The sequence below is a fragment of the Desmodus rotundus genome, chromosome 8 (genome assembly GCF_022682495.2).
Source record: "Desmodus rotundus isolate HL8 chromosome 8, HLdesRot8A.1, whole genome shotgun sequence".
NCBI classification, from domain to species: Eukaryota; Metazoa; Chordata; class Mammalia; order Chiroptera; family Phyllostomidae; genus Desmodus; species Desmodus rotundus.
Window position 1 is genome coordinate 110,049,274 of NC_071394.1, and position 22,409 is coordinate 110,071,682.

The window sequence follows — 22,409 nt, forward strand, 5'->3', positions numbered from 1 at the left end:
TTTGTTGCTCCCGCTGCTGAACGGCAGCCATCCTGTGATCACGAAGGAAACCAGTATAAGGGTAAATAAATGAACAGATAAACCAAGCTGGTACCTGTTCACACAGTGTTTAGAGACCAAGCCCTAGAGTCTCCCCTACCTCTGAATTTCTGTTACAGGAGAAAATACACTTCTTTCTGGAATAAGGGAGATTATTTGGGGGTGTCTGTCATTCAAAGATAAAATCACCATAATTGTATGCGTTTTTAAATAGTCTCTCAAAAATAAGTACCAAAGTGCAAGGTATTTAAAACTCGGAAACAGTCTTCTGATTTTATAAGCAAAAAACAATTTTAGAGGTAATGTATAAGCTTTCTTAAATCCATTAAGAGTACAATCACAAAAATACAAATGACCAGTTAATATGCAAATAAATAATGGGTACAGGCTAGTTTTACTTGATTGCATAAAACTGTTTACAATACATTTCTCAATAAAGAAAAATTGAATTATAACCCAAGGGTGGCTTAATTTGTACAAATTTTGAATAATGTCACATATATTTCCAAAACAGATGCTTAGAGACTCTACAAGGACACTTGGCTCAATCAGAAGCCAGATTAAAGTTCCATCTGGAGCCTAATGGCTCCATGGTTCCATTACAATTACCCAAGTCACCAGAGTGAGCCTTAATGGTTGTACATCACAGCATCTCTCTTATAGGTATATGAGTCTTTGCCCCCAAAACTAGAAAATCGAGTCATAAAAATAATTCGGTGTGCATACACATGCAAGATTTAGTAGGTATACAAATGTTGCTGTACTTTTTCAGTGACACTAAACTTCTGTATGGTTTTTCATTGGTTATTCATCAGCATTTTCTGTTCTTGGACACAGTTGCTGGGTTAGTGTGCTATCACCTTTGCTTGACAGGAAAAGGCCAAAGTTCACCTCCTCCTTTAATCAACCTCCAGAGTAACTCAGATGCTTAGAATAATCTCTTTCATGTTTCTATTTTTCAGATCCTATCACAGCCATCATTGTAAGGGGGTATAGGCTTAACAGGGTATAGACTTAACAGGGCATAGGCTGAGAGGCCCCAGTCCCCCGCCCTGCCCCACCACAAGCCTAGCTTGGGGGCTGGGAAAAGCAGCAGCACAGAGATTGACAATTACTTTGCAGATCAATAACAGCAGGCTACCTTCATTGCCTTGGCAGAGCCAGGGAGATATGCATGACTTTGACCTGTGACGTAGCTAGGGGGTATCTCCCCATTGAAGCGCCTGTGCGAGAGCTTGGAGAGGGTTCGCTCCACACCAAGGGCCACGCTAGCTGGACTAACAACGGCAGACGAGAGAGGCAGAAGAAACCAGACTACTGGCAAGTGTAGCCTATTGTGGGAGGAGTCAGAAATGGGGTTATGAAGAAGATCTGTGCTGGGATTTAAACCCAGACCAGCAGTCACGCAGGGGTTTAACCACATGGTTTGGGGACCAGAAAGGGGGCTCTCTTGACCATGTGGCTTAGGAAGCAGGAATGCAAGATGTAGCAGCCATGCGAAGCTCTCTCTCTCAGTGATTTGAAAGAATGCTGAAGGACTTCCACTGGCCCACTGTGAAGATGAGGTGTTGCATTAAGAATGGGAGTCTAGCTGAGCTACGGACTTCTATTTCATTTCCCGAGATATGGTACCCCTGACTGGCCTGGGTTGGCAAGGGGAGGCAGGACTGTGTGTGTGTTTCTTGGTGTTTTAAAGGAAATTTGCTATTTAACAAAGACATTCCGCCATTACTCTAAACCTGTATAACTTTTGAATAAATAGTTTCTTTCCTTTTTTTACCGAACTCTGGCATTGAGAGCCACAGTTCCTAACACAGCGGCAGGCAAAGAAGAACCACAGCATAAAAAAATTAAATAAATAAAATAAAAATAAAGACCCCAGGGGAGGAGGCTTGTTTCTGTAACACCACATCTTACCAAATCAGAATAGCTGAGTGAGGCCATTTCATCTCCTAGTTTCCGTGTCTGGAGTTGTCACAGAGCCACAGACTTAGAACACGAAGGTACTGGAAAGTATCTAAAGATCGGCATCGACATCAACGCCACTCAAAGTCTGTTCTGTGGTCCACAACACGCACCGTTTTGTTTAAAACATTTTATAGCAATCTGATAGAGTAATAAGCTTGTATTTTGTCTTTGGGTTTTTTCCTTTAGCATAGGTTAGTAGCCAAAATTAGCAGGTAAATTGCACCTAAAAATGTTTATTGACCTAACAAGTTTTATTTTGCTTTGAATGCCTTATATAGGCCCCAGGCCCTCTGCTATGCTAAAGGGGCAAGATACTTGCATCTGTTACCTGGTCAGCCCTGCAGGCTTTTGAGTGTCCAGTGCTCTAGATCGCACCCCGCTGTGCGGTAATGAAAGCAATTTAGTAAGCTGCATACAGCCGTGTTTTTAGTAGTCTGGCCTTGCATGGCATGATATGAACACAAAAAAATAGAACATGTAGTATATGTTTACCACACAAACATGTACCTGTATATGAGTATGTATATGTATGACTTCTGGGGTTATGATTTAAATTTTATTTCTTACTGTAGTTCTTGGGCAAAATAAGTAAATGAGCAGCACTGTACCAAACAAATACCTTCACTTTACAGATGCAGCAGCTGAGACTCAAGGTCACAGTCAGCCAGCAACAGTTCAGTGCTCTTTATAGTTCTGATTGTGAGTTTATATGTACATCAATGTCTGCAAAGACAATAAATAGAAAATGCAGACTGTATGTCCCAGAACTATAAAAACAGTTAAAAATCCTAAATTAAAAATATTTAATTAAAAAAATTAATACTAAAAATAAAAAAGTACAAAACAAGACATATTTGGTTAAATTTTGAAGGGCTAGAGAGTCCCAAAATAAAAGAAAACATAAACAAAGCAATACTTCAACTCAGTAGTTTTAAAAAATACATACACAATGAAATACAGAAAAAAAAATATTGCCAACATGCCAGAAAAGGGTCGCTTTTTACTATGTAATTTAGTACTGAGAAAAACACCTGAATAACAGCCAAGTGATATTAAGGAGAAGATTATAAAATAAACACAAATGGTCAATAGCATTAAACACGTACATTAACACACAGTTCTACTTTTCACCTGTAAAATTAGCAAAGTTTTTTTTTTTTAATTATAAAGCCCACTGATGATACGGAAATAAACAAGACTCTCAAAAATTTCTGGTGCGAGTGAAACATGGAAATTTTAGCAATAAGTATCAGGAGCCTTAACAATGTAATTATTACCCTTTTATTAGCAATTCCACTTACAGAATTTATCCTTTTAGAAATAATGAGCGACATATACAAACTTTATCACAAGTATTTTGAATGCAGTGTTATACATAATAGTGAAAAATTCTAATGACCCAAACTGTCTTCAGTAGGAACTGGTTAAATAAAATAGAATGTTATGCAACTTTTAAAAGAGATGATATAGATTTATATTTCTTGCCCATTACTATTAACAAAAAACAGTAATAGGTGGGTAAGATCCTATTTTTGTATTAAAAAATTTTAACCATATTTAATCCCTTATTAATAATTACTTAATTTTTTTTAAAACAAACTGACAAGTTGCATTTTTACAAAGAATTTTGTAACAACCATTTTCTTTAAGCCAGAAATAAGCAAAATTGTCACACAAAAAAATGGAAGGAAGAAGCAATGGAGGAAGGGAAGGAGGGCAGGAAAGGATGGGAAAACTCAGGCAGATATAGGCAGGCAGACAGGCAGGCAAAAAGAGCTAAATGTAAAACAATCTCACTACAAAGACAAGCTATCCAGAGCCATTGGTCTTTGGAACTGACTCCAAACTGAACAGTAACTTAAAAAAAAAAAAAAGGGTTTTGGCTAGGAAAAAGCAGCCCCTGAACATCCAACAGTAGTATAGAAAGCAGGCAGTAGCCACAGACCTCATTAGCGACCCTTTGTGCACTCTGAAAGTGAAGGCTCATCTTGTTATGCAGGAACTGACCAGGAATCCCGAAAGTTATCAGCCCCATCCTCCCATCCCCACCCCAGCAGCAGGTGAGCTCAACTGCAAGTGGCAAAAGAAATGGCTAGCTGCAGACCCTATGCCATAAGAGGTACCTGCAGTGCAGGCAAGATCAATAAAATAAACTCATTTAGGGAGGGCAAGGAGGTCGGGTAGTGGGTCTTGACTCTGATTCTAAAAGGACCATTATGCTACCTCGAAGACATGCAGATTAGTCTTCAGCAGTCTGGTGTGCCAGCTGCAGTAAGTAATCATCTCCCATGTCTCATACATCTCTTTCTATACAAGTACATAATGTAGAAAGAACTATTCATTGCCCTGACTAGCATGGCTCAGTGGATTGAGTGCCAGCCTGTGAACCAAAAGGTTGCTGGTTTGATTCCCAGTCAGGGTGCATGCCTGGGTTGTAGGCCAGGTCTCCAGTTGTGGGGGTGTGAGAGGCAACCAATCCATGTATCTCTCACAAATTGATGTTTCTCTCCTTCTCTTTCTCCCTCCCTCCCCCTCTCTCTAAAAGTAAAAAAATAAAATTTTTAAAAAAAGATATATAAGTTTTATTTTCTAAAAAAAGCTATTCACATGCTATTTCATTATACAAAGATCTCAAACAATTTAAAGGTTAGAAAGTAAAACTTCAACTACCTTTAACACTCACATACTTAAAATAATTAACTTTCTAAGTATATTGATTTTCTTTATTATAAGACATCCGCAGTACAGGCAGTCCCGAACTGTGCAACACAACCAAAGATACCTCCCTGAACACCAGAACAGTTTTCCTTCACGGAGACATACTAACCAACATTTCAGAGAACTAAGTATTCTCTTCTTAAAAGAATAATCTCTAAGAAAGGACTATTAAACGGGTGTTTCAAATAGGCCAGTCATATAGCTCTTTTCTCCTAACACTACCCATACTTATATATAATGTGGGACAGAGTGGGGACATGGAGATGTCAAATCTGAATCACAGAATACTTATTTTGGGGGGGGAAGGCAGGACATGCCATGACACACACAGATTTTTGGGTAGTGAAAGATTCTGGCAACCTACAGGTGTAGGAATAATAAACTTGAGGATATCTTTCTATTGGGGGGTTCCATTTCACTTTTAAAAATGATGAAAAAACTCAAAATCAAATTATCATTTCAAAAATCTTCCAAGGAATATCCCTGCATACCATTTCTAAAAAGAAAAAAAAAAAAAAGAAAAGAAAAGAAAAGGAAAAAAGCTCTCATTAGTTTTTTCCCTAGTTTATTCAATGTGGCTGCATCCATATATTAGGCTAATAATTTAACTAAAAAACAAGTCAATATGGCATATCTGATCAATTGTTTAATAGTTTTAAATAGCAGTTTTATTGATTGTTAGTGGCTATTTAAAACATTGCTTGTGTGATAAAAATCAATTCTATATTAATTCAACTATTAACCAATCAACTCAACACAAACTTAAAGTATAATACACTCAATTTCAAGTGTTATTTTTCAAAATATTTCATTCAATAAATGTCCAAAATCAATAGTAACCAAAAGAAACCAAAAGAAAACCTTACGCAGTATTCCAGACTCCACCCTCTATTACTCATTAAGAAAATCATACATTGTTTCCTTCAAAATAAAGGGAGAAAGTGATTTTTAGAAATACCAAATATAAACATAACAAAATGTGTGTACTATTCTTACAGATAGACTAAATACCAAACACCATTTTTAACAAAGTGACACTATTCACCTGCGTGGATAAAGTTAAATTTTACATAAGAATTACAGACACTGTGGTATCGGTACAAATTCTTCCTTCTCTTCAACTATGAGAAAGATCAGCGAGAGAAAGGGAGGGAGGAAGAGAGGAAGGGAGGGAGGAAGAGAGGGATAGATACTTGCACTTCAGCTTTCTTCTCCTCCAACACCATTCCAAACAAAGCAAACATACTGAAGAACAACAACAACAAAAAGAAAAACAATGCAATGGCCAAAGCTAAAATACAGAACACTATCACCACACCGCTTAGGGTTCTTGGTTATAAACAAACGCATTCTGGATAATCAAGTCAAAATGGAATTTATTGGCTGTGTACTGAGTAGCTCAAAAAAAAAAAAAATGGACACAAGGTTGGAGAATCAGGCTTGTACAGGAACAAAAGAAATCAAATCACAAAACCCTGCCTCCACAGCCTGGGATAAAGCTTGCAAGGTATTGTTACTGCATCAAGAGCAAGAGGCCAGTGAGGACCATCTCATCAGAGGCTCTTAGACCTTGTGCCCATGATGGCTCTAGGTGCTACAGTGTAGCTTTCAGGCTGTAGAAATACCTCATACCAGCTTAGGCTTCTTTAGTCAAGAGAGGTAAGGGACAGACTTCTACCTAACTGGAAAGAAAGCAGCTGAAACCATACATGTCCTCTACTAAGATCAAGTTTTGATAGTGGACAGACCTCAAAGGACCTTTACTTTGACTCAGTGTCTTGCTCATATCTATAAAGGTTCACAAATTTAAAGTTCATAAAAATTAGTTCAAATCTTTTTAACATTATTAGATTTGCTTGTTACAATTTCTAGTCTATTTCCAAGGCAAAAATTTACTCTTTCTAAAGTGGTTCCATCAACCAATACTAGACTGAGTAATTTAGATGGGGTCTAGCAAGTTTCTTAATACACTATAAGTATTGCCTCTTGCTTTATATTCTATCCGTCTCCTAATTTGGTTTCTTGCTTGCCTTTTTTGCTGCAGCTGTGCACCGGGTTAACTGTTTCAATGGTTTTCCTACAATAACCCACAAATTTTTTCCTGATCAGTGTGCTGTATGATTGGTTCTTTGTTCCTAAGATAATTATTTTACATTTGTCTACACTGAACTGCATTTGCCATCTGCTGGCCCAATCACCTAAACAATCCAAATCTTTTTGAATCTGATTGCATTGTTCCTCATTATTTCCTCTAGCTCCAATTTTAGGATCATCTGCAAACTCTGAGATCTTTTCTTTAAAGCTCGGACACATTTTATTTTAATATAGAGGGTTTTTTTTAAGTGACCCTCAGACACTCCAGCTGAAATCTTCTTCCAACTTGAAAAGTTTCCATAAAGCTACCTTCCAGTTACAAGTCAAAGTGCTGCTAGAAACAGACTAGAACCCATTCTATTTCGTCTTTCTTTACATAGCCATGTTTTAAAAGTAGTATGTCTTCTACGTTTTCTCCAAAGCATAAATGTTTTAAAGAATACAAGCATTCTGTTTTCTAATATACACATTAATGGTAAAATTTTTTGGTAATAACTTTCCTAAAGTACAAGTGTTCAGTTATGAACACCTTCTATACATAATGCATTTAATTTACTCATTCAAAATATATTTGAAAGCACATTAGTAATGAGAATTTGGTACACTGCAGTCATATGACCTTGGTCCAATTGTTTATGTCCCAAAACTTGTTTCCTACCCACAAAGAAGGCAATTACTTCTAAAGACCTAATCATCTCTAGCATTATAAACTTCCTTTAATCTAAAAAATACCATACCTGATCCACCATATCTAAAACTTTTTACTTCATATTTCCCATGCTCTATTGGAAGGTTAATTACAAACCTTCCAATACTTCAGTATTTCTTTTGCAGATTTCTAATACTATAATATTGTATATAGACACTTATTTAGCAAAATTTCCCCTTCAAATTACAGTCACTTGACATATCTGATTATAATAAATCTTTATTAATTATGATATTAGACACCAGGTAAATCTTTAGATTTATAAAGAAAGATTAGCACCATAACCTTCCGTGATTTCTTTGTATAATCACATTTCCACAAAAGCCCTATTGGAATTACCCATTACAATTATAAAAACAGCATTCATATATTTGCTACCATTTTGCTATTTCAAATGGTAGATGCAAGGGACAAATTGAAGATCTACTTTTATATATCATTCAACACTCAGTTAATGTTGTAAAAACATAAAGATAAATATAAGATAGTTCTTGCCCTCAGAGAAGTCTGGGGTAAGATAAAAGTAACTACAAGGTACAGAGGCACAGTCACATGGAAGTTAGAAAAGAGGAGAATTTACTCCCAGCTACTGGACAAAAAGCTCTATTAAGGAGATGTGTTTGAACTCTGTTCAAATAACACAATGTCTTTTAAAAACAAATCTACTAAACTATGAATGATATCACAGAAAAGACAAATATATAATGCTAAGCAAAGTGGAAAATGAAAAAAAAAACCCCTCAAAACAGAAAGCAGTTTGCTAGTCATTTCAGTATGGTGGAATCAAATGTGTTTTATTTTTTAATTTTTCTATAATGAACATACATTTTTCTTACAATAAAGAGACATAGTAAAATGTTTTCTATTAAATTTTAAAGTTATACTTTGATCAGTAATTGAACACTATTAAATGAAATGCTCTAAATCAAAACACTCCTATAACGTAACAAACTTATAACAAAAAAATTAAGTTAGTAACAAGTATTTTACCTACATATTAAACAATAAATAAAGAACCAAAAGGACACACTAAAGAATTCATAATTTACTAAGTCATTTTTTTAAAGAACTACTGATTTTGGATGAAATATCTTTCCTTATAAGGTAGGCTTTGCCATTAAGAAAAATTATTTTGAAATAGTGAATTTGCTACTAACAATCATTAGGTTAGGTCTTTAATCTGGATTTGTGAAAGGACCCTCTAACCACTAATTTGAATTTTTTTCAAACAGTTATAAAATGACACTGAATTTGCCTCCAGGGATATTTTATTTAAATTTTAAGTATCATAAAAGCATTCAATAAACCAAAGCAAATAATCACTGACTTATTCAAACAGTTCCAATTCACTAAACTTTGCCACTTGGTAGTACCTCATATAAATAAAGGCTTTTGACTACCGTATTTTTCAGACTATAAGACGCACCCCCCCAAATTAGGGGGGGCATGGGGGTACATTTTACAGTCCAAACGTAGTTTACCTGGCTCGCTTGGGCGGTGGTGGGGTGGGGGGGTGTGGGGTTGCAGCGGTGGAGCGGGGTGTTTTTCCTATTTTTCTCTTATGGTCTGGTGCATCTCATAGTTCAAAAAATACGGTAATTGTGTTGAATTCTATTAAAAGTCACAACATTCCACATATTATGTAATTCTACATGTAATCTGATAAAGGCATTTCAATGGAAATTATATGTATCTTAACTTCCCACGTGATTCATAGCATAGGAAAAGAAATGCGTAGGAGTAGAGAAAGGAGGAAATGAAAGGTTTTGTTACCAGAGGAAAAACATTAAGAGAGGGAGTTTCAATAAACATTTACGTATTTTAATACCTGCTTAAATTTTTAAGATTCTAGTCTAATTTTTAATTCTTTGATTTTTATGCTCTATGCTAGACTATGCATGCCATGGTAAGTTGAAAAGAAAATTCAACTGAAACTCATCTGAGATGCATTATGAACTATATAGAGTTACTAAAAAATAATAATTACATTTCATCTAGTCTGTTAATCCCACTAAAGCAGTGGTACCCACCCTTTTTGCACCAGGGTTGGGTTTTGTGGAAGACAGTGCAAGGGGAGTGGGTAGGGGGGTGAGAGAGGGGCAGAGCTCAGGTGAGCTTTGCCCACAGCTTGGTTCCTAATAGGCAGCTGACTAGCACTGGACCGAAGTCCCGGGGTTGGGAACTGCGGCCCTAAAGGATGAAATTTTACTTACACTATCCTGTTAATACTGTTTCATTGATTCTTACTAGTTTTCAGTTGAATGAACTTAGAAGGAAAACCTCAAAACAAATTCTACTAAAGGCAACATAGTACGCAAAGGTTACAAACTAACAGTCACAAGCCACATCCAGTAGGTAAACAGTTCATACTAAACTGCCAATATTTTAAAAGCTAGACTTTTGCATAAAAAGTCTAGAGTTTTAACTTCTCTCAAAAAAAATTACTAGATCTATAGACTCTGGCCCCACTGGTGGAAAAGCTCTCCAGTTGCCTGGGTTTCCACCAGCTCATTTCCCTCCGCACACTCCACTGCTTACTTAGCACCAGACTCGGGACGAGGGTTTCGTGACTCCTCAATAGGGTACAGGGGCAGTCAGATCTTGACTGAAATCCCAGCTCCTCCACCTCCAAGTGGATTTAACCTCTTTAAGCTTCAATTTCTTCATCATAACAAAGAAGATAATGATAAATTATCCAGAAGTTAAAAGTAAAATATATATAATATAAAACAAAATTAAATGTTCGATGAATTTTAGTGATTATTACACTATTTGAAGTTCTTAAAGCTAATTAATTAAGATTTATCATAAACACTTCACTCCTTTACAGATTCTAAAGAAAAAATGAAATCACTATGGCCTTACCACTCTATATGGGTCCTTTGTAAAATGCAGATAAGAACAATAAATACCGTATAGAGTTGTTGTATTAAAATGAGTTAATATATGTGTAAAATCTTAGAATAGTAACATGGCACATACTAATCTCTAAAAAAAGAGCTGGTTGTTATTACTAATAGTAGTAGAGGTAGTTGATGTTCCCAGAGAGCAGGTACACATGAGCTTAGTAAATGTTTATGTGGAGAAATAGTGAGTAAAATTGTGGCTGAATGAATACGAGACAGTTATAATGATTATTTCTTTGTATACAGTCTTAAGAGTCCTCTAAAATCTCCTGTATTTTTATGTTAAAGCTGAAAATCTCAGTGAAAACAAGTTACTCTGAGTATAAACAAAGAGTGTTCTGGGCTTGAACATAAATAATTGTTAAACTCAGATGGAAACTGAAAAGCTGGCCATAATCCCAAGCATGAAGCTTGCATATTATATGATGTTCATAATTTATTTCTGAAGGGGTTTTAGCGTGGCCCTATTTCATGACTGCCAGATCCAGACCAGTCTAAGCTAAGCTTTCTTTCACGTTTTTGTTTTTGTTTTTTTTTAATGCCTCCAAGGATCTCCGCAGCTGAGTTTAGGACCAATGCAAAGAGGGACCCTCACTACTTTTTAGGACTAACAGCTTCAAAGCCTCGGCCATTAAAAACAAAGACTGATGAAAAAGGTCTGGTCAAACAGCAGCAGCGATTCTCTATTAAATGGTAGCATATCAAAGAGATGATTTGATCTTTAGCATACTAATCATTTCAGTAGAACTAGTTTTTAATTAGTCTGGGAATAATAAAGAAGCCCGATTCTTCGAGTATTTAATTTAACGAAAGATAAAGACAGTCTCCCCTGGCTAAAGTAGTATATATATTCCAGATTCTCTGTCTTGTCACAGAAATTCTTTCACTCAAAGCAATGAGAAAAAGCAACAAAATTGACTTAAAAAGAATAATTTCCTTTCCAACCTAAATAAACTTTACACAAACTTGCCTCTGATAATCGACTGAACAAGCTGCAGCAGCACCAGCATCAAGGGAGGGTGAGCGGATATCTAGCAGGTGCTGCAGTTTATCACCAAACAGTCTAAAATAATTGGAAGTGACAACCAGCACTACCACAAATGATTTATTAGTCTTTCACTCAGCTTTTCAGCTTCCTCGGGGCCAGAATAAATAATTTACCAACTCTGTATCTTCCAATCATTAATTCTTCCCTATGCATCCAAACTACATTTAACACTGAAAGGTTCAGTGGAATAAAACACACAATAGGAATATTTTTTCCAAATATAGCATTATCTGACCATATGTAAAGGCAAATTTGTCAATCAAGATGTACAATCCAGGTGCAAAAGAATTTAAGGGCTCAAAGTCAGCAACTGAAGCTGAGTTTGAAGGAATAAATCAAATGAAGAAGGAACAACAGCAGAGCCTAGCGAAGAGCTCTCAGAGCCGAGGAACGGTTCCCGTGGCTCTGCTAACAGCAAACCTAAGAGGCAACCTAAGAACACGGCAGGACAGAGGCTTGAACCCTCAAGTCACAATCTCACAATGGTGAATACATCGACTAAACTGACAGTCTACCCTAAAACTTTTCTGTAAGTTATAAAAAACACACAGTCCTCCCTCAAAAAAAAGAAAGGGTAGGAAATTTAAAAGATGAACAGGTAAGAATTTTTTTCAAGCCGAAGAGACTTGACACATGACAAGCTGATGAATCTTCTTTAGAAGATTTTAGTAACTGTTTTGAATGGGTTTATGAGATAATAACATATTCCTGGAAATCCAGAAAATACGTGTGAAAATCAAATAAAAACTCCAAGAAGTCTTGACAATGACATTAAAAGATATGTCTATTAATTATGTAGGAAAAAACACAGAAGAAATTATCCAGACCTAGCAATTTCTTTAATCTTTTTTTTTTATTTTGAGAAGAAACATTTCCAAGAGTATTTCAAAAAGGGTTAATAACATTAATAGTCTGATATCTGGCATTCTATGAGGCAGCTTCAAGCTGTTGGGCATATAGTCAAAGAATTTCATAAATTGACAGTTTTCTCTTCAATGGTTTGAGAGTGCATCGCACTCCAAATTTTAAGTGTGTAATACACGTTTAAGTATACTTTTAAATATATGACTTCTACCAATATATAAAATGTATTAAAATAAAAGAAGCCTGACTAAAGAAAATTATCATATAAATTTGAACCCAAAGACTATAATTCAGATTGTAAAATGTTCAAGTAAGCTTTAAAAAATTCCAAACTATTCACAAACAAGTGTATCATTCTCAATATTCCACAGTTCACTGTTATTAACTGAAACAGTTATATAATCCCCCGGGCCCAAAATCACACTGTCCGCACTAAGCAAAACCATGCCTTATCCGTGCACGGGCCTCGTGTACCTGCTGCTGTGGCAAATGAAAGGCCCCAGTAGCACAGGTCCTAGCTTTCCACAGACTAAAAGAAAAAAAAAAAAAAGTAAAAACTGTAAAATATAACAAAAAGATATGTTTTTCAAACGAATACCAAAAAACCCCCCATTTTATGGAATTTTACTTCACTGGGGGTGGTGAAATGGAAAGAATAGAAAGATTTTTTTTTTTTTAAAGAGCAGCATGACAAAGTTGTCTGCAGGCTTCCTTGTGATTTGGCTTTCAAGGACAGAGGACCTTGGACAAGAAAAGAAAAAGCAATGTACAGCTCTAGTGGCACCAAGTGCCTGAGGATGCTGCCTGGTGCCGAAACCTGAGGACAAAGGTGTAAGGCTTGAGGGCAGCTTGTCTCATGTGCTGAAAACTCTGAGCCACATGGCTGTCTGGGGAAGAAGCCTATACAAAGTCTCCTGACCCAAAAATGTCCCTCCAAAGAGAAACTGATAAACATGCTGCAGTACTGATGTTGTCCTATCGTGAAGTATTAGAGAAAAATTAAAATTAATAAACCAGATGTAAAAACAGATGGCAGGAACAGCTCAGAAATGATGGGTAAAAAGAATAAAAAAGCAAACTTCACGAAGACTAATAAAATATTTCAGTTAGTAAGAACACTCAATGTTAGCACATAAACGTAGTAAATCTAAAAGCATGGACACTTTCAGGATGGCGATTATCTCAGAAAGAAAGGACTTTAAGACATTATCTATAATAAACCTATATGTAAATATATCTATAGAGAAAGAAAAAGCAAATGTTAACAAACTAATTCTGCATAGTTAAATACAAGGTCACCTGTTCTATTTATCCTCTCTATTTTGTGAATATTTGAGTTATTTCTTGAATATTTTAAATCTAAGCCATGTTGGAAAAGTTTCTTCTGAAAAAATTTAGATTTGACAAGATCCTTACATGAGGGTCTACCTTCCTAAAAATCATTAGTTTGGCTAGTCTCTAAAGTCTAAAAGTTTTAATTCCAACCTGATAAATTAAAAATCCCATGCTCTTTCCACAAATGATTTGACTCTAACAATTTCAAATCAATTTCTCAAGGGACTCCATGCAAGTATTTCAAAATTGAACTGAGAGATTCCACCGTGTAGACTTGGTATGAAGTTAAAATCATTCCTAGCAAGGGCTTTTAAATAACTGGTTCTACCATTTGTTGTTAGAACAAACAGGCTTGAGAATCTGACTCCCATTCCTTGGCTCTAACTTCCGTGGAGGAACCTGTCACTTCATTAGTCAATATGTTTTCATTTTATTTTCTTTGCTTATGTGAGGTATTAAAGTTCTACTTGTTTTGCCCTGACTGGTATGGCTCAGTGGATTGAGTGCCAGCCTGTGAACCAAAAGGTTACTGGTTCGATTCTCAGTCAGGGTACATGCCTGGGTTGTGGGCCAGGTCCCAGGAGGCAACCACACATTGATGTTTCTCTCTCTCTCTTTCTCCCTCCCTTCCCCCCTCTAAGAATAAGTAAATAAAATCTTTTAGAAAAATAAAGTTCTACTTGTTTAAAAAAGAAACAACATTTCTAGTAAACCTTTAGACATATCTAGTGAAATCTTACTCTGAAGAAATTCAGAATCATAATGACAAGCTTTTGTGTCATTTATTAAAATTTTCTGCAGAAAGATTAAGTTCAGCCCCATTTCTTTATAGGCCTTTGGAAATCTGGCTGGTCCTCTATAGCTAAATAAAAACAGGGTGCCTCCCATTTACAATCACATTTGTACACTAAAAGAAAAGTTTAATATACTGTTTCTCACCATGAAGAAAATACCAAAGATACTATTAATTTTTGCAAAAACTGTTATTCTCTCAAAGCACAACCATTTGATTTAAAGAATTACTGGCTTGTTATCTTAAACAAGTAATCATATTCAACTTATATTGATGTTTTCTATCTGAAGCGTGTCATGCAATATTGTAATTTATCTCATAAATCTACTAGAGTGTGATCAAATCCTATCAACTCTGATTGGCATAAATTTGAAACAATGAAGCAATCACATCTGTTGAACAGTTCTAGCTTGCTAGACATTTTAAAAGTTTACACAATAGCATAATTATGTTTTTTTCTCCATAAGATCCTTCTGTGTTGCTATCCGTTTTTTTACTTTTTTTTTTTTTTTTTTTGCCTGTACTGGGTTCAGTGTAACCTAACCCAAAGTGGGCTACAAAATGAAAGATAAGAAGATAAAGGAAGTATAGGAGATGGAGTGATAGAGATGGTGTAGGCATGAACTGGGTATACTCCAAAAACTATTTTAATGAAACTCCAAATGAATTACAAGGTCTCAAGATAAGGGAAAATAAGTTAATTTGAATTAAAAATATAGTATATCTAATTTTACCCTGAACTACTATGAAAAAATATAAATGAATTTAAATAAAAATACATGGACAAAAAGCAGAGAATTCAAATTATGATTTATGAAGTAAAAGATTACTGTATGGCAAAAAAAAAATCATCACCTACTTTTTGCTGCAAATTCCCTAATTTTTGAAACTTAAATGATTTTATAAAAATTGTTATAATAGTATACATATATATGAATTACAGGTGAAAAATACAATATCCCAAAAGTAATTCTATGTAACTTTAAGAACAATTCTAGTCAGCAAGCAAACTCAAGGATAAAAATGGCTAGGTCCTAAAGATAGTAGGTCTATGGATAAAAATGAGAGATAAATAATAAAAATAAAATTAGAGTGCCATTAAGTAACTCTCTTAAGTGATTGATCATTACTGCTTTATATATACCTCACGCCTAAAATATGACTTAAGAATATTTAAATATTCTACTAAGAAAGCTAAAATACCTAAATTACTATAAATCCCCTCTAGGCCATTCATGGTAGTTAATTACATACAATTTTGAGACATTTCTCATCCTACTGAACTCTGTACCTGCCACTCCTTACATGCATACATCTTCTTAAAAGAAGATACATTCTCAAAAATGAATACCTCTTCAACTTCCCTTCATTCTAACCACCACCCTGCATGTACTCAAAATATGTTTGCTGATTAATTTACTTAAACATTTTAATTAACATTTATTTTAACATTAAAGCAGGTTATGCACAGGAGAAAACAATGTGGAGTGGGGGAGGCAATGGACTTCTGGGTAGCAACCCTGAATGTTGTGAAAGAAAGCCTACAAAATTCTAAAAGGAAATGATCTGCAACCTAGAATTCTACACCCACGCCAGCTGTTAATCAAGTCTGCCAGTAAAATAGACAATGAGATGGGATCCGCAGAAAAGGAACGGAGCCCAGCTACCCAACCTCTAAGGATACCACATCTTTGACTTTCTTCTACACCACACTAACACATCACGGCATAACTCTGAAGGAAAAAGGCAGTAGCAACTGGAGAAACAAAGCAGAGGGAGCAAAGAGAAGCAGGTATTCTCTGGACAAATATGCCTGTGAGACTGGAGGAAACCCCCTTGACAATGACTGCTAGTCCTCAGGTGACAGTCTCTACATTAAACCAATGTCAAATGACTGCCAAACTGTTACACGTTCAGCTCTAAAGTTGTGCTTACATGCAGTATAAACAGTATCACTTTTTAAGATAAAATATGTTTCTATACAAAAAAATGCACACACCCACATTTTCACTCACGACATGGTTTAATTGGGTTACTTGATAATTAGGCTTTATTTAAGAAACCAATAACAAAATATAACAGTATAGTTTATAACAGTATAGTTTCTATAAAACAAGAGAACATTGAAGAGGTAAGAGCAACCTTTTAAAATGCTTGACAATGATTACATCAGTTGTCAATTTCAAAATCCACCCCGCCCGCCCTAAAAAATCTGACTGGTTAGTTTCAGATTTTAATTTTAAGTGAAAAATTTTTAATTTTTCAAATTTTAACTGAAAAAATATGCTTACTCTACTTGGGAGACTAAGAATAAAATCAAATCTCATCTTTCAACTCTCTTTCAAGCATAGTTCATATAAAGTTATTTTTATATATAAAATATCAATGAAACGGAAGTCATATTGCCAAGAAGCATGCAATGGAGAAAAAAATTAAAAAAACAAAAAATGCTTTAGCAATTATACAAAAAACCTATAACTTGACAATTTTATCTTCTTCCAAACATCCTTACTTCAGTCTATATTTTTTGGTATTATATACTGAGGGTGACTTAAAGGAATCTGATAAACACTCTGGAATATATGTATATTTTCTTTACACAGTATATGGCTTTTAATAGAAAACTTTCCTATATATGACCTTTTCAACATTCTAAATTTTACTTATCTAATAAATTAAAGTCAAAAGTAGGATCTGAGCAATAGGTTGTATATGTACAGGCATGCCTTGTTTATGTAATTTCATTTGTGCGATTTCGCGTTCTGTTTTTGCTGTTGTTGGTATGTTATCCGATATCTACTGTTCGAGTGAGCAACATCAATACTAAGGTGGTCAAAACTAAAACACTGCATTTAGTCCAAGTATTCAATATTATTAAAGACCTTTCTATGTCAGTATATTTTGTAGTGCTCTACAAAATCCTAGCAGTATAAAAGTCCTTTTTATTGTGTAAACTCTAATTTGATAAGGTTCTATTTAATTCATCCAGAATTCAAATGCACATTCATGCCAAATATTGCATGGGAGGTAGGAGGAAAGGTACTTGAAACACTTCCATGGGAACAATCTTTTGGGTTGCTCTCTGAAAATATCAATACAGGGACCCAAACGACTTCACATGCTGTCCACAAAATAGATGAGGTATGAAAGAAATCTTGTGTTTAACATGACCTTTGGCTGTACTTTTACTTGTCATAACCACAAAGGAGGCACTCTCAGAGCCAACGCGTAAGCTATGTTACAGTCTTACAACTACAGAGGTAGTTCATGAAGTGCTTCACACTATAAAAAACTCCAGGCACAATATATGAAAACTCTTACTTTTGTTACTAAGCATAATAGGCCTTTCTGAAGAAAAAGAGTTCTGATATTATACGTATGAATGACTAAGAATGACTGCATGAGAATTTTTCTTTTTAATGTACATTCAAATGCAAATATGCCAGCGTGGTTACCTAGTTGAACTTAACAAATCATACATAACCTAAGTGCAAATTAAAGAGAAATTTAATTTAATAATCTAATTATGACTTTAATAATGTAATATGCCATGTTAGACAAATACATGTCAAGAGGAAAGTGAAAAGAAAACTACACACACACACACTCACACACACAAAAGAAACCTTTAATCATCTCTTTTCTAGGTATTCTTACTTTCACACACAGACATTCACCAAGGAAAAACAGTTGTTTTCAAAGATGTTTTGGCAAAGCTGTCAACTTATCAATATATATAATATGTAACATGGTGTTTTAAGGGGAAAAAAGACCACTGATTCATCCAACATAAAATTATAAATTCCTAAGGTATAACAAATAGGATTTGTTTTCAGTATAATGTCAAATATTATCATCAATTAGAGTATTTAAAAAAATAGAATATTTATAAGGTAAGATAAGCACAAAAAACCCTTGTGTGATATGAAGAAAAAATTCAGAATCATCTACTATATTATAACCAACTTTATCATACTTATCTTTTTCTTCCCAATACCTCTCTGTTTTCATTTTGAAAATAGGTTCCAAAAGCTGCAAAACATCAGTCATGCTTTATAAAAGTCACAGTCACAAACTGCCTTGCTTGGCTATCAAAAACATACCATAATGGAAGTTACTTTTACCATAAAACAATATATTTTTAAAGATACTGCATGTGAATTAAGATTCCTCTTACATATACATTTATAAGACTATTAGAAATTATTCAGTAGGAATTTGCAATATTACCAGGGTGTACGTAGCTCCCAATTTTGCTAAGATCCCAGTTTACACCTATTGCCCCGGCAAATCACAGCATTCCCCTTCACTCTCAAACTGTCCTGAACTGGAAGGTAAATTACGTTCATCCTAGCTATCACATTATTTTATGTCACCCAAATTGCGGGTTTTGAGGATTTTCTAATATAACATTAATTATTTGAAAAATCTAACTTAAAACTTTAAGTGATTCACACAGTCCCCTACCATTCCTTCAGATGCAGTTACTTTCGGCACTCAAACAACATCACCCAAACTCCGCTGCCGCCTAACTCTTAACTCAACTGTTTTCTGATGTTCTTTGTGTGTTTCAGACCCAGGGTGAAGGATTCCCTTTACCTGTAGGTAGTAAACAGGGCTGGAAAGATCTTTTCTCTCAGCCTCTCACCAAATTCACGGTTTTCCTTATTCTCTGAAGCTCCCCAAAGTCTTTTAAATAATTACATTTAAGTGTTTAAAATTACAATTGGTTACTTTCTTGTCCTTGTTATGAACATATTTAAACACTAAACTGTGTATTAAACACTATATTTAGTTAATTTAATAGTATGTTTGTAATCATTTCTATAAAAGCTTGGAATCATTCTTATAATAATATGTATATACACACAACCCTGCTAATACCATTATTCTAATAAGAAAATCAGATTTGACCTAACAGAGCCCTGTAAATGATCTTGGGCTTAAAAGTCAAAAGATCTGATCTGAGTGTTAGATATCTACCAGGCGAACGTATGGTATTTGATATACCATCTGTATGGCATGATATTTGTCCCTTAGGCACAAATTCTTCTTCAGTACATAATTCCAGTCCACTACATACAGGCTTACAAGAAGAATAAAGTCAGAAAATTCAAGAAGCTCAAGTACTGCCCACTATTTAAAAAAGATGGCAAAGTGTTATGCAAAGTGATGACAGCAAATTCGGCCAATCAAAGATAAATTAACTTAAAAAATAAATAAATAAAACAACTCCGGTGAAAACCTACATTATATCAACTACACATACAAAATTGTCATGGCCTAAGAAAGACCCTTGAGAGTCAAACTGAGTGAGGCCTGGTCCCAGCACTATCACCTACTCTCAGCTGAGTGGCAAGCATCGCTAAGTCTCTGTTTCCTCACTCGTAAAATGAAGATAATAACTGTAGCTATCTCACTGTGAAGAGTAACAACAGTCCATTGAAACATATGAGCACTGCACTTGCAGAGTCAGGGCTCAATAAACACTAGCTATTATTACAATCATCTCCATCCATGTCTCTTTTCAAAACAAGTCCTAAAAATTTTATTTTGATGGTAGGGGAAATTTTCACATGTATGTGCATATGTGTGTGCACACATATGTATATCTTCCTAGATGACACAGGTAGTAGTTCACAAATACTCATTAGTGTGCGCTGGAAATATTATCATGACAATTAATATAGATCTCATTCAACACTGGAAAGGAGGATTTTTTCTTCTAAAGAAGTCCTCATCAGCATACTGAAGCACATTTTAAAATAAAATCCCATATCTAACAATATCTATGGCTATTCATCTCCAGAACAGAAAAGTCACTGACATGTACAATTACACACATTTTTAAACCCATGTATACAAATCAAAAGAGACCACTTTCCTTTATGGCAAGTATATGAAGATACCAAAGCAATATTTTAATTAAACATTCATATATTCAATATTTCAAAATAAGAAATTTGGACATAAATATGCATAATTTACAATTCTATAGTGAAACCTGTCTACAGAGGCCATTTTCACTATATTTCAACAGCATCCTACCAGCAAGGCACAATGCCACTTCTCTCTAAAACACTAAAGCCACGCAGCCCACTGTCATTCACTCAGGCAAACAGGAAAGACCGTGTTGTGCATGTGACACTCTTTTACCCAAACAGGCACTTTAACCTGGTCATCAAACCCAGTCAACATGCCAGCCTGAACATGGCACTGTCTTAAGAAATAGAGTCAGAGACAGAAGATATACCTTATTTGGTTAAAAATAGAAACTTTACATAAGAGAATTATTCTCTAAAGTAAGAGAAACTATAGCTTGCATTTATAAAGACCCTTGTCCATTTTAGTTCATTAAAATAAAGTGGTAAAACTTTCCATTAGAGATAAGCTTTGAAATAAATACATCACTAGGACTGACATAATAATTTATATAAAGATTGTGCTGTTTTCCAAATCATATGTAATGGGGATTTAAAAACAAAAGTGACATCAGTTAAATTTACACCCCAGGGATCCAAATCTAAGTTGGACTTCATTTCTCTGAACTTTCCTAAAAATTTTCCAGGAGATAAATTAGATGTGCCACTAAAATAAAATAACTAGGACTCCATTATTTATTCTAAAGCAAGTAAGAAACACATACCTGTCCTTTAGAGATACAAAGGGTGATGTGGACAGAGGTTTAGGTGTTCAATCTCAGTTGACAGACAATAGACTATATTATTAATTTGTAAGTCACTCTAGAATGAGTATACACAAACACACATTCTATCCCTGATAACCCTAAACAGGTGAATTTGGAGCTAAACAAATTTGGAGCTAACACCTAAGTAAAATTTTATCTCTACCATAAATTACTTTTAAAAAAATCTTGGGCATTGCAATGAATATACTTTTGCCTTAGAGCGAATACTTTAATTTTAAAGAACCACAAAGAAAAAAAATCTAAACTAGTCAGTAACAATGCAGCGTCTAAAAGCAATAAACTCAAAATTAAGTTATAAATAATTTAAAGCATGTCATGAAGATGTATTAATAATTCATTAGATAAATAATTTACTAAATAATCAAATTAATAAATAATGAAATACATAAATAAATCAGCAAATAAATAATTCTGCAAAATAACCTAAACAATAAGTCACCCAAACAAATCAGAAGCCTACAAACTGCAACGATTTTCTGGATTCTGATAGTTTTAAATAAGCAAATGTGCATAAACTAGATCAACCCTTGTTAGAATTAGAAGTATTTTTCAATGCTATTGGTAAAATCCTCATCTCAATACATGAGAACATATTTTCAATTTTTAAAAGACTGCATAGGATTACTTCCTATAAATTATTAACATGATTATAATATATCCTTCTCTATATTTTACTTATAATATCTTTGCCTAACATATTTTCCCTCCAAAAATTGAACACTTATTCTTAACTTACACTTCTTTATGAAAGCAACACTTACAGTATAATAGTACTACAGCCAGCCATTGATCATTTTCCTTTCAAAGAAGTCCTCTGCATTCACAAAGTCTTCTTTCACCAAGGCTTTAAAAAGTTTCTGCAGGGAGAGAACAGTAAGAATAACCTTAATTATTACAGATGGCACTTCATTTACTAGGGTACAATGTTTTATAATTCTGCAAAGTAGTTATGGGATGTGGACATTATTAGTTGAAAACTATGTCAAGTTTTCGTTAAGTCTTTAACGGTCTAAGTACAAGCTGACAGAGGCCAGCTTCCTCCACTGCAGCTGACACGCAAGCTGTTAAAATTGGCGGGATTTCAGACATGAAGACAAAAACTTCGAAGGACAAAGCAACTGGCTGACATCTAATGCTATCCTCAATTTGAGAAGCTCAAAGTCCTTGAAAGAACCCGTGAGATCATTTAACTGTTATTAGTTGAAAGTAGTGACAATATAATTAGA

General features: G+C 34.7%; 1 protein-coding gene across 2 annotated transcripts in view; it reads right to left on the reverse strand.

Moving 5' to 3' along the window:
- The window catches only part of TBC1D5 (TBC1 domain family member 5), a 467,560-nt gene that overhangs the window by 415,653 nt on the left and 29,498 nt on the right, over positions 1–22,409 (reverse strand). For both annotated transcript variants that reach the window (XM_071222301.1, XM_024566252.4), the window contains exon 2: positions 21,945–22,040. The gene's annotated coding sequence lies outside the window, so the exon portion shown is untranslated. The remainder of the gene's footprint in view (positions 1–21,944; positions 22,041–22,409) is intronic.